Source organism: Saccopteryx leptura, chromosome 4 (genome assembly GCF_036850995.1).
Source record: "Saccopteryx leptura isolate mSacLep1 chromosome 4, mSacLep1_pri_phased_curated, whole genome shotgun sequence".
Classification (NCBI taxonomy): Eukaryota; Metazoa; Chordata; class Mammalia; order Chiroptera; family Emballonuridae; genus Saccopteryx; species Saccopteryx leptura.
This window is the reverse complement of record NC_089506.1, coordinates 139,146,313-139,158,372: the sequence shown is the minus strand read 5'-3', so window position 1 is coordinate 139,158,372 and position 12,060 is coordinate 139,146,313. Positions and strand designations below refer to the sequence as shown.

Genomic DNA, 12,060 nt, shown 5'->3' with positions numbered 1-12,060 from the left:
TCGGAAATTTCAAAGTATTGATAAAAGAAATCAAGGAAGATACAAACAAGTGGAAGAATATACTGTGCTCATAGTTAGGAAGAATAAACATCATTAAAATGTCTATTTTACCTAAAGCAATCTATAAATTCAATGCAATACCAATTAAAATACCAATGACATACTTCAAAGATATAGAACAAATATTCCAAAAATTTATATGGAACCAAAAGAGAACACGAATAGCCTCAGCAATCTTAAAAAAGAAGAATAAAGGGGGAGGTATCACACTTCCTGATATCAAATTATACTACAAGGCCATTGTACTCAAAACAGCCTGGTACTGGCATAAGAACAGGCATATAGATCAATGGAACAGAACAGAGAACCGAGAAATAAACCCACAGTTCTATGGACAAGTGATGTTTGACAAAGGAGGTAAGGAAATACAATGGAGTAAAGACAGCCTCTTTAACAAATGGTGTTGGGAAAATTGGACAGCTACCTGCAAAAAAATGAAACTAGATCACCAGCTTACACCACTCACAAAAATAAACTCAAAATGGATAAAAGACTTAAATGTAGGCCGTGAAACCATAAGCACCTTAGAAGAAAACATAGGCAGTAAGCTCTCGGACATCTCTCGGAGCAATATATTTGCTGATTTATCTCCACAGGGAAGTGAAATAAAAGACAGGATAAACAAATGGGACTATATCAAACTAAAAAGCTTTTGCACAGCTAAAGACAACAAGAACAGAATAAAAAGACAAACTACACAATGGGAGAACATATTTGACAATACGTCTGATAAGGGGTTAATAACCAAAATTTATAAAGAACTTATAAATCTCAACACCAGGAAGACAAACAATGCAATTCAAAAATGGGCAAAGGAGATGAATAGACACTTCTCCAAAGAGGACATACTGATGGCCAATAGGCATATGAAAAAATGCTCAACATCACTAATCATTAGAGAAATGCAAATTAAAACCACAATGAGATATCACCTCACACCAGTCAGAATGGTGCTCATCAACAAAACAACACAGAATAAGTTCTGGCAAGGATGTGGAGAAAAGGGAACCCTCCTGCACTGCTGGTGAGAATGCAGACTGGTGCAGCCACTGTGGAAAACAGTACGGAGATTTCTCAAAAAACTGAAAATCAAACTGCCTTTTGACCCAGCTATCCCACTTTTAGGAATATACCCCAAGGATACCATAGAACGGCTCCAAAAGGAGAAATGCATCCCCATGTTTGTGGCAGCATTGTTCACAATAGCGAAGATCTGGAAACAGCCCAAGTGTCCGTCAGAGGACGAGTGGATTAAAAAGCTTTGGTACATATATACTATGGAATACTACTCAGCCATAAGAAATGATGACATCGGATCATTTACAATAACATGGATGGACCTTGATAACATTATACAGAATGAAATAAGTAAATGAGAAAAAAACTAAGAACTATATGAATCCATACATAGAAGGGGTATAAAAATGAGACTCAGAGACATGAACAAGAATGTGATGGCAACAGAGGTGGGGGTGGGGGGAGGGGGGATGGGGCGAAGAAGGAGAGAGGGGTTGGGGGAGGGGAGGGGCACAAGAAAACCAGATAGAAGGTGACAGAAGACAATTTAACTTTGGGGGAGGGGTACGCAGCACAATCAAATGTCAAAATAATCTAGAGATGTTTTCTTTCAACATATGTACCCTGATTTATCAATGTCACTGCATTAAATTTAATAAATAAATTAAAATATATATATAAAACATTCTCATGTATTACAATCCATTCATTTCCTACCGCTCATGTTCATGGTTGCGGGTGGCTGGAGCCAATCACAGCTGTCCTCCAGGACAACACCAAATTTTTATTGGATAATGTGTAACGTGTTGTTGTATGGCTCTCACAGAATTACACTTTAAAATATGTGGCGTTCATGGCTCTCTCAGCCAAAAAGGTTCCCGACCCCTGGGCTAGAGTGTCATCCTGATAAACAGAGGTTGCAGGTTTGGTCCCTGGTCACAGCACATACAGAAACAGATTAATGTTTCTGTCTGTCTGTCTCTTTCTCCCTTACTCGCTCTCTAAAACCAGTCAATAAATTAAAAAAATAAAAATAAAATCATAAAATCCACCCCCAGATATTAGATTAATGTAATGTTCTGTAAGTTGCTAAATTCTATGTGGGCAGGGATTCTATCTTATTCATATTCACTTATCTTAATACCTAGCACTTAGATTTTTTTTCAGAAATTAATCAGTATGGATTAAATGCTGAAATCTAAGGCCCTGAAACTGTCAATGGTGAATGTACATGCACACACACTCATACATATTTGTACAGAAATGCACCTTCAAGGACCTTATAGTCCTATCATTCATTTATCCAATAAAAATGTGCCAGGCATTGTCTTAGTACTAAAGATACAAAGGTGAATAAACAAAATCCTATTCTCATAGTGCTTACATTCCACTGAAAAGACAGAGAGTGACTTAATAATTAGATATTATAATGTCAGGGAGTGATGCGTGCTAGAATGAACATAAACTGGGGAAAGAAAATAGAGAAAGATGGATATGGTTTTGGTTTAGAAAGTGTATCTAAAGTTTGCCTCCACTGAGAGGATTTTGAGCAGATGCCCTTTTTCTGGTCTTAATTGTACAAAGCAGGAAAGTTTGCTTGTCATATTTTATATCGGAAGTTCTACAAAATTGAGTCACAGTTGAGTTCAACAATATCTGAATTGCTCCAAATTTCAGTCTACTGATTCTTTTGTAATTACTGATAAAAAGTGTCAAAACTAGATGTATTATAGTTATAGAATGAATAAAACTCATTCTGAGAACTTTAGGATGAAAAGAGCAATGAAAGTGGTGTGAAATAGATAATGATCCTTGCAGTGAGAGACTGTTTGCAGCTTTTCTCTGCTGGGGAGGGTAGTCTGGGGTGTCACTCAGGCAGTGGAAATTGAGCACGGATTGTTCTCAAGGCCTCATGATCCTGGGGCATTCACTATAGATGCAAATACATGTTCTTTCCTTATTGTTATTCATAACATCCCCCAACAGACTCTTATAAAGCAAAATATCATTCACTAAGCTCAGTCTCCATGACCTTAAAATATGGTTCTTTACTCATGTGTTACTAATTGCTACTAAACTAACTAGAATATATGTATAAACCATATTTCATAGAGGTTACCTCAGCTATTTTAGGAGATTCTTTCTCAGAAAATGATGCAGTGATAAAATTTTAAAGGCAGTCCTAAAAACCAAGTAATGGATAATTTTTTTCTTTCTCATTGAAATGTCATAGAAAATTCTGAAAGTTAAAAAAATTCCAACACTTTTGTGTCAGGCACTTTGTTTTAACTTTTCATTTATAAAAAATAGAAATACACACAAAGCTCATTTAAAAAAAATTATATAACATGAAGAATCTGGGCTTAATGACCTGTCAGATTCACTGAAAAACTACAGTTTTGGAATTCCTTTTGAGCCTTTGTTTTACTTAAGAAAATGGGGATAATGATAAAATTAAACTCAAAGGTTCAATATAAATAATTAAGAACTACATGTGAGCCCTGGGTAGGTAGATCAGTTGCTTAGAGCATTGTTGCAACACGCCAAGGTTGCTGGTTTGGTCCCTCAGTCAGGCACATGCAAGAGTCAAGCAATGCTGGCATTAATAAGAGAAACCGTAGATCTGTACCCCCTCTTTCTCCTTCCTTTCTCTTAAAATCATTTTAAAAGAAAAAAATTTTTAAAAATATATGTGATATTGATAGACATGGATTCATTTTTCAGGGTATCACTTTTAAAATGCAAAAGAACTACTTGGCATCATAATAAACATTAAAAATATATTCTGTTGCATTGATATAGTTGAAAAGATGGTGTAGCAAAACATTTTATAGTAAGGTTGTATTGCATTAAATAAAGTGAATGACTCTACAGATGCACACATATACAAATGCACAAAGGAAAAGTGAAAACTAGAGCTATTCACCATATAAGTGAAGCTAAATAAAAATACAGTTACTTATCTAGTTTTTTACAAAGTAAAATAATAGTGTTGGCAGTGGTGAAAACAATATCAGATGTTAGACCTGTGTAATCAGACTGAACCTCTGTTCTACAACTTTGGTACTTGAGTTCTGGTTAAGAAAAAATTCAGAGACAAGACTTAAACTATAAGAAAAAGCTTACAGTGGACCCTTGTCTATCACAGGGGTTCAAGACCCCCCCCCCCCGCAATAAGCAAAAATCTGTGAAGTAGCAACCTTATATTTATTTTACTATTTATATATATTTTAAGGCTTTATAAACCCTCCTTTATAAACACTCTTATAAACTTTTCCCACACTCTTATAAACACTTTCTAAATAATTAAGATCATAAATATATAAAAATACCTATATATCACAAAATTCCACGATGTAGCGAAAAATCCACGATACAAAATCAGATATATACAATTTAAAAATCTGCAATACAGTGAGAACACAAAAAGTGAACTGTGATATGGCAAGGGACAATTAAATTTATGAAGTTACAAAGAGGCTCTGGTCGGTTGGCTCAGAGTTAGAGTATTGGTCCACCATGTGAAAGTCTCAAGTTTGATTCCTGGTCAGGGCACACAGGAGAAGCGACCATCTGCTTCTCCACCGCCTCCCCTTTGTTCTCTCTCTTTCTCTCTTTTCCTCCTGCAGCCGTGGCTGGAATCATTTGAATGGTTCAAGCAGGTTAGCCCCTGGATGCTGAGGGTGGCTCCATGACCTCACCTCAGGCACTTAAGTGGCTCAGTTGCTGAACAACACAGCTATGCCCCAGATGGGCAGAGCACCCCCCTATAGGGGGCTTGCTGGGTGGATTCCAGTTGGGCACTTGTAGGAGTCTGTTTCTCTGCCTCAATGCCTCTCACTTAAAAAAATTTTTTCAGAGGTAGAATAAATGAGCTATAGAAAAAAATGGTCTTAGTAAACAAGTTACAGAGGCAAAAAAAAAAAAAAAAAAAAAAAGGGCCTTGGAGCTTAGGGAAAAGAAAAGTAAGTAAATAAGGGGGTGAGGAAAGACCCAGGCATGCTCCTGGGGAGGGGGAGGGTAGTGAGCTCGAGCTGGGTCCTCCATCCTAAGGGCTTTTAAAGGTGCGGATTTTAGGGGAGATCCTAGGGCAGAATCTCTGCAGAATATTCCTCAGTTTTCCAGATGTACCTTTCAGAGTTTTGGTCTCCGCTGATTGGTTGATACCACGGCAGGGAGTCATTAGTCAGTACAGCTGGTCATGGCATCACTTGTCTGATTTTGATGATTTTCTGGGCCTAGAGCTGAAACATAACTGTGCCTAGATGCTATCCTTTGGGGTTAATGCTTAAAAGAGTGGTAATGCAGGGCCCACTTTGGAGTAACGTGAGGCCACTGTTCAGCCCCTTATTCCTACTCTGAGAAAATTTACCACGCCCTTGCTGGATAGCTAGGTTGGTTGGGGCATTATCTTGGAGCATAGAGATTGCCAGTTCAATTCTTGGTGAGGGCACATGCAGGAACAGATTGATGTTCCTGTCTCTCATTCTCTACCTTCCTCTCTTTAAAATCAATATTTGAAAAAGAAAAGAAAAAAAAAACAACCTACCACATGGTTAGTGACATGCCAGAGATTGAAAGGTCAGGAGAGAGTCCAAACCACATGACCAGTGACATGCTGGGAGGAGTAAAGGTTACCCAGGGTATAAGGACCTTGTTTTCCTAGTTTTACCCATTGCTAGATGCCCAGACTTTCTGCCCTGATGACCATCTGTACCTGGCCCACATTCTTGCTCTACTCATGTCTGTCTAATTGCCTACCACAAAAGAAACTCTTCAACTGAATTATACATATATAACATATTCTATCATATATAGTACATATAGTAAATATTTATTCCTCTAGATTTTATTTGACTGTGTATACATACATACATGTATGCATAGATGCATATATATACAAATATAAATAACAAAATATACACAAATTTATACATAATTATATGTGATACAAAATAGATATGTATTTACACATACCTATTTTATATAATTATGATTTTTATGCATGTGTTTTTTCTTGTTTGTTTTTATTTTTGTTTGTTTTTTTAGAGACAGCAAGAGGAAGAAAGGCAAGAAAGGAGAGAGATGAAAAGCTTCAACTCATAGTTGTGTCAGTTTAGTTGTTCATTGATTACTTCTCATATGTGCCTTCATCAGAAGGCTCAAGCCGAGCCAGTGGCCCCTTGCTCAAGCCAGTGACATTGGGCTCAAGCCACAGACTTTGGGAATGTGTTGATGATCCCGCATTCAAACCAGCAACCTCACACTCATTCTGGTGAGCCCATGCTCAAGTTGGCTACTTCAAGGTTTTGAACCTGGGACCTCAAAATCCCAGGTCAATGCTCTATCCACTACTCCACCACCGGTCAGGCTGCACATGTGTATTTTAACAAATGAAACTTTGATGTGTAGTGGGTATTGGCAGAATAATGTCATTAAAGAGATTAAACAAATTTTCTTTTGACCTTTTCTCCCAGCCCTCTATTCCAAAAAAATAAAACATCAAGACACAATAATTTAAGGAGCACCAGAACAAGTGATGACTATTCACTTCACTTTTATAAGAATGACCAAGACTATCCCTAGGATAGAATCACTTTCATTATTGTGAAAACACCAAGTACACTTAAAGTTTATAAAACTTCATCATGATTCTAAGTCTGTGTACAATATTCTGGGCAATTATAAGAAAAAAATTACCCATAACACAAGACAACAAAGAGCTATGTTCACCATGGAACAAAATTGCTATACTACCTAAATAATGATTAAGAATATGCAAGAAACATTTTATATGAACTATCTGGGCTCTAAGATTCTCCTCCCCAGAAATGTTGCTGGGAAATGTTGTTCTATATTTTAGTAATATGTGGAGACAGAGGTAAATACTAAAGTAATATGTACAGTAACATAAAATTTATATTATTTATGTTCTGCAGTGTAAAAGTTTTTTTAATTAATTTTATTGGGCTGACACTGATAAATCAGGGTACATATGTTCAGAGAAAACATCTCTAGGTTATTTTGACATTTGATTATGCTGCATTCCCATCACACAAAGTCCAATTGTCTTCTGTCACCTTCCAACTGGTTTTCTTTGTGCCCCTCCCCTCCCCCGACCCCCTCCCTCTCCTCTCCTCCACCCTGTAACCCCCACACTCTTGTCCATGTCTCTGAGTCTCATTTTTATGTCCCACCTATGTATGGAATCATATAGTTCTTAGTTTTTTCTGATTTACTTATTTTGCTCAGTATAATGTTATCAAGGTCCATCCATGTTGTTGTAAATGATCCGATGTCATCATTTCTTATGGCTCAGTAGTATTCCATAGTATATATGTACCAAAGCTTTTTAATCCACTCGTCCTCTGACGGACACTTGGGCTGTTTCCAGATCTTCGCTATTGTGAACAATGCTGCCACAAACATGGGGGTGCATTTCTTCTTTTCAAACAGTGCTATGGTGTTCTTGGGGTGTATTCCTAAAAGTGGTATAGCTGGGTCAAAAGGCAGTTCGATTTTTAATTTTTTGAGGAATCTCCATACTGCTTTCCACAGTGGCTGCACCAGTATGCATTCCCACCAGCAGTGCAGGAGGGTTCCCTTTTCTCCACATCCTCACCAGCACTTATTCTGTGTTGTTTTGTTGATGAGTGCCATTCTGACTGGTGTGAGGTGATATCTCATTGTGGTTTTAATTTGCATTTCTCTAATGATTAGTGATGTTGAGCATTTTTTCATATGCCTATTGGCCATCAATATGTCCTCTTTGGAGAAGTGTCTATTCATTTCTTTTGCCCATTTTTTGATTGGATTTTTTGTCTTCCTGGTATTGAGTTTTACAAGTTCTTTATAAATTTTGGTTATTAACCCCTTATCAGACATATTGTCAAATATATTCTCCCATTGTGTAGTTTGTCTTTTTATTCTGTTCTTATTGTCTTTAGCTGTGCAAAAGCTTTTTAGTTTGATATAGTCTACAGTATGAGTTTAATGAAGAAAAATGAAAATGAAGTCAATGAGAAAAGAAGCCTCAAAAATGTATAAAGATGTGAATTCAAATGAATGAAAAGTTTCATGAAACAAGGCACAGAAAGCCTAAGGAAATGTATCGTTCTGGACTGGTAAATGACCCACATATACTTAAAATAGTAATAGAATTTATTTTGTACACAGTATTAGCATCTGACTATTGAAAGATGATAAAACTGTCAAAAGTATTTCTACTTCCAGAAGACTTAATAGTAAAGGGAAGTATTGCACTTAAAGTCAAAATTAAATGAAAAAATCACGTCACCAAAGATACTAGTATAACAGTAAACTAAGCCAATGGTAATCTTGAATTTCAACTGCCAAGATAAGTAAAAATTTACTAAGCACAATATTATTTTGAATTTTGATTATTCAGATATAATTTATTGACAAAGCAATGATGATATGTAATTAGCAGTCAATAACCATAACTGAGTTCTTATCAAAGTCTTTAGTCCATGTTCTTTAAAACATTATTTATAGTTAGCAGCAAGACAATGCAGTATGTAAGTTTTTCTTTTAATCAGACTGGCAACATTTTAATCCTGTTTCTGCAATTTTGTATATGATCTTGAATATTACATAACTCTCTTAACTTCAGTTTTGTATCTATAACTATAATAATATTACCACCTACCCTAAAGGTTTGTCATAAGAGTAAAATGGATTAATATGGTTCTCAAAATATTGTAGGAAAAGTGAACACAATAAAATCATTACTAAGTGATCACTTTTATTATCAGTAATTTTCTCAACAATTTATAGGTTAGTAATTACCATCTCCATTTCACAATTTAGTTAGTAAGAGGTACATATGGAAATTAGTACCAAATCTGTTTGGCAAAAAAGAAAAAAAAAGGCCAAGGTTAAAAACCAAAATGCATGTTATTATATAATTGAGGGAGTCTTGTGCTTATGACACTATTGTCAATTGCATTTGGTCATTAACTTACAAAGCTTTAATTCATTTTCCTCTTTGGCTCTGTGGGAAAATTAAAGTAATATAATGGTAAGTAAACAATTTTGAAAATACATAGGAGTAGCAGCACCCTAAGAAAATATCTGTTAACCTAAAAGCACTTTTTTTTGTTGTTTTTTGGGGTTTTTTTGTTTTTTGTTTTTTTTGCATTTTTCTGAAGTTGGAAACGGGGAGGCAGTCAGACAGACTCCCGCATGCGCCTGACCGGGATCCACCTGGTATGCCCACCAGGGGGCGATGCTCTGCCCATCTTGGGGCATTGCTCTGCCGCAATCAGAGCCATTCTAGCGCCTGAGGCAGAGGCCACAGAGCCATCCTCAGCGCCCGGGCAAACTTTGCTCCAATGGAGCCTTGGCTGTGGGAGGGGAAGAGAGAGACAGAGAGGAAGGAGAAGGGAAGGAGTGGAGAAGCAGATGGGCGCTTCTCCTGTGTGCCCTGGCCGGGAATCGAACCCGGGACTCCTGCACATCAGGCCAACGCTCTACCACTGAGCCAACCGGCCAGGGCTTAAAAGCACTTTTTGATAGAAGTAAACCAGTACTGAAAAGTGGATTTATGTGCAAAAACAAGCTCATTGAAAGGCAGATTTTCTAAAAGAGTAGGCAAAAGAGTTAAATTATTTGCCATTTTTGTAATATATAGAGCATATGACCATCTATTTTTATTTTGTCAGTTGTTTCAGGTCAATAAAGATATGTCATTCAAGTTTCTTTATGAAATTAAAAAAAGTATGTTGTCCTAGAAACAACTATATAATAATATTTAAAAATAAAAACTGTTTATTTCACTATGGCAAAACATTTTAGAATGGAGGTACAAATTCTTTGAGACTTCAATTCAAGTTATATATTTTGCCCAGAGGTTGAATGTACTGTACTATATTGGGTAATCCCTAGTATGAGATTTTCTGGTAAATATAATTTTCCTTTATGATGAATTTTAGGAGAACATGATAGAAAAGCACAAAGCAATACATGAATCAATTTTTTTTAGTTAGGCAAGTAGCACTTTTCTCAAGCACAAATTAATGTAAATCAAGCATTGCTAGAACTCTGACCTTTGAAATTATACTTGCACAGTAAGATTTCCCTAACAAAGTGCATGTTTACAGTATCTTTTATTTAAATCAATATTCTTTATGCATGAGCAAATAAAGGAAAAGAGAAAGGCCAACAGCAAATAAAAAGAACCCAAATGATTTAGCTCAGCAGAGTGGAATAATGAGCCAACCTTTCTCCAGTGTCCAAGTCACTCTTGTCATTTAGCTAGGCACTTACAGAAGTGTATTAGCTCCTTCAGGTCATTAAGATGCCATTTTGTGCACTTCCATAGTCAACATATTCTCTGAGGCATCCAAGTTGCTATTGGGGAATGACTGCAGCAGGGGGGCTAATAAACTGCATGATTAATTTACAGCTTGATTGCACTGTTAGTTAAGGAGTAGACTTAATTTTCAGGGAGGGAGCAGTTATCAGATGTGTATTGGTTTGAAATGAACTGGAGCATTGCGTTGATAGTATAAAATGAAAAAAAAATCTGTTACTGCCTGACCAGGCAGTGGCGCAGTGGATAGAGCATCAGACTGGGATGTGGAGGACCCAGGTTCGAGACCCCGGTGTTGCCAGCTTGAGCGCGGGCTTATCTGGCTTGAGCAAAAAGCTCACTAGCATGGACCCAAGGTCACTGGCTCGAGAGGGGGGTGACCTCTCAGTCTGCTGAAGGCCCACGGTCATGGCTCATATGAGAAAGCAATCAATGAACAACTATGGTGTCACAATGAAAAACTGATAATTGATGCTTCCCATCTCTCTCCATTCCTGTCTGTCTGTCCCTATCTATCCCTCTATCTGAATTAAAAAAAAAATCTGGCCCTGGCCGGTTGGCTCAGTGGTAGAGTGTCAGCCTGGCGTGCAGAAGTCCCGGGTTCGATTCCCGACCAGGGCACATAGAAGAAGCGCCCATCTGCTTCTCCACCCCTCCCCCTCTCCTTCCTCTCTGTCTCTCTCTTCCCCTCCTGCAGTGAGGCTCCATTGGAGCAAAGATGGCCCGGGCGCTGGGGATGGCTCCTTGGCCTCTGCCCCAGGCGCTAGAGTGGCTCTGGTCTCAACAGAGCGACGCACCGGAGGGGCAGAGCATCACCCCCTGGTGGGCAGAGCATCGTCCCCTGGTGGGCATGCTGGGTGGATCCCGGTCGGGCGCATGCGGGAGTCTGTCTGACTGTCTCTCCCCGTTTCCAGCTTCAGAAAAATACAAAAAAAAAAAAAAAAAAAAAATCTGTTACTATTCCTCAAACATGATAGCATATGTAGAAAGATTCTTGAATTGGATCAACTTGTACAGCAACTTAAATTTTGGGTACCACAAATAAAGATGCTATTGAAATATTAAGTCCTTATCAGCTTTATCAAGAAGTCAGAAAAAAATACACATGTACCACCTATAGTTTTAAAAAATTTTATAATCATAACTCTTTGCCCATTTTTTTGATATAGTGTTTTTATATTAATAGTTTGAGTCAATTTAATCACAAATTTAGATCTATTTGGTACCTCTACCTAGTCTTAATCTATCAAAGATAGATCTTAAAAAAAAAAAGTTGGTTGGTGTAGGACAGTGGTAGTCAACCTGGTTCCTACTTCCCACTAGTGGGAGTTCCAGCTTTCATGGAGGGCGGTAGTGGAGCAACCAAAGTATAAATAAAAAGATAGATTTAACTATAGTAAGTTGTTTTATAAAGATTTATTCTGCCAAACTTAGCAAAAATTTAACATAAAGTGCTTGGTAAGTAATTATTGTTATATGCTTTAACTAGCTGTAACTCTGCTTTATAAATTTTATAAAGTAAAGTTACTTCCCTACTTTATAAATCACCATTACTGTGGAACCGGTGGGCGGTTAAAAAATTTTACTACTAGGCCCTGGCCTGTTGGCTCAGTGGTAGAGCTTTGGCCTGGTGTGCAGAAGTCCCAGGT

At 37.4% G+C, this 12,060-nt stretch overlaps 1 non-coding gene across 1 annotated transcript; it reads right to left on the bottom strand.

Annotated features, from left to right (window-relative positions):
- Nucleotides 1-9,519: 9,519 nt before the first annotated feature.
- Nucleotides 9,520-9,595, bottom strand: TRNAI-GAU (transfer RNA isoleucine (anticodon GAU)). Its single transcript has one exon. It is a non-coding gene; the product is annotated as a tRNA-Ile (tRNA).
- Nucleotides 9,596-12,060: the final 2,465 nt, after the last annotated feature.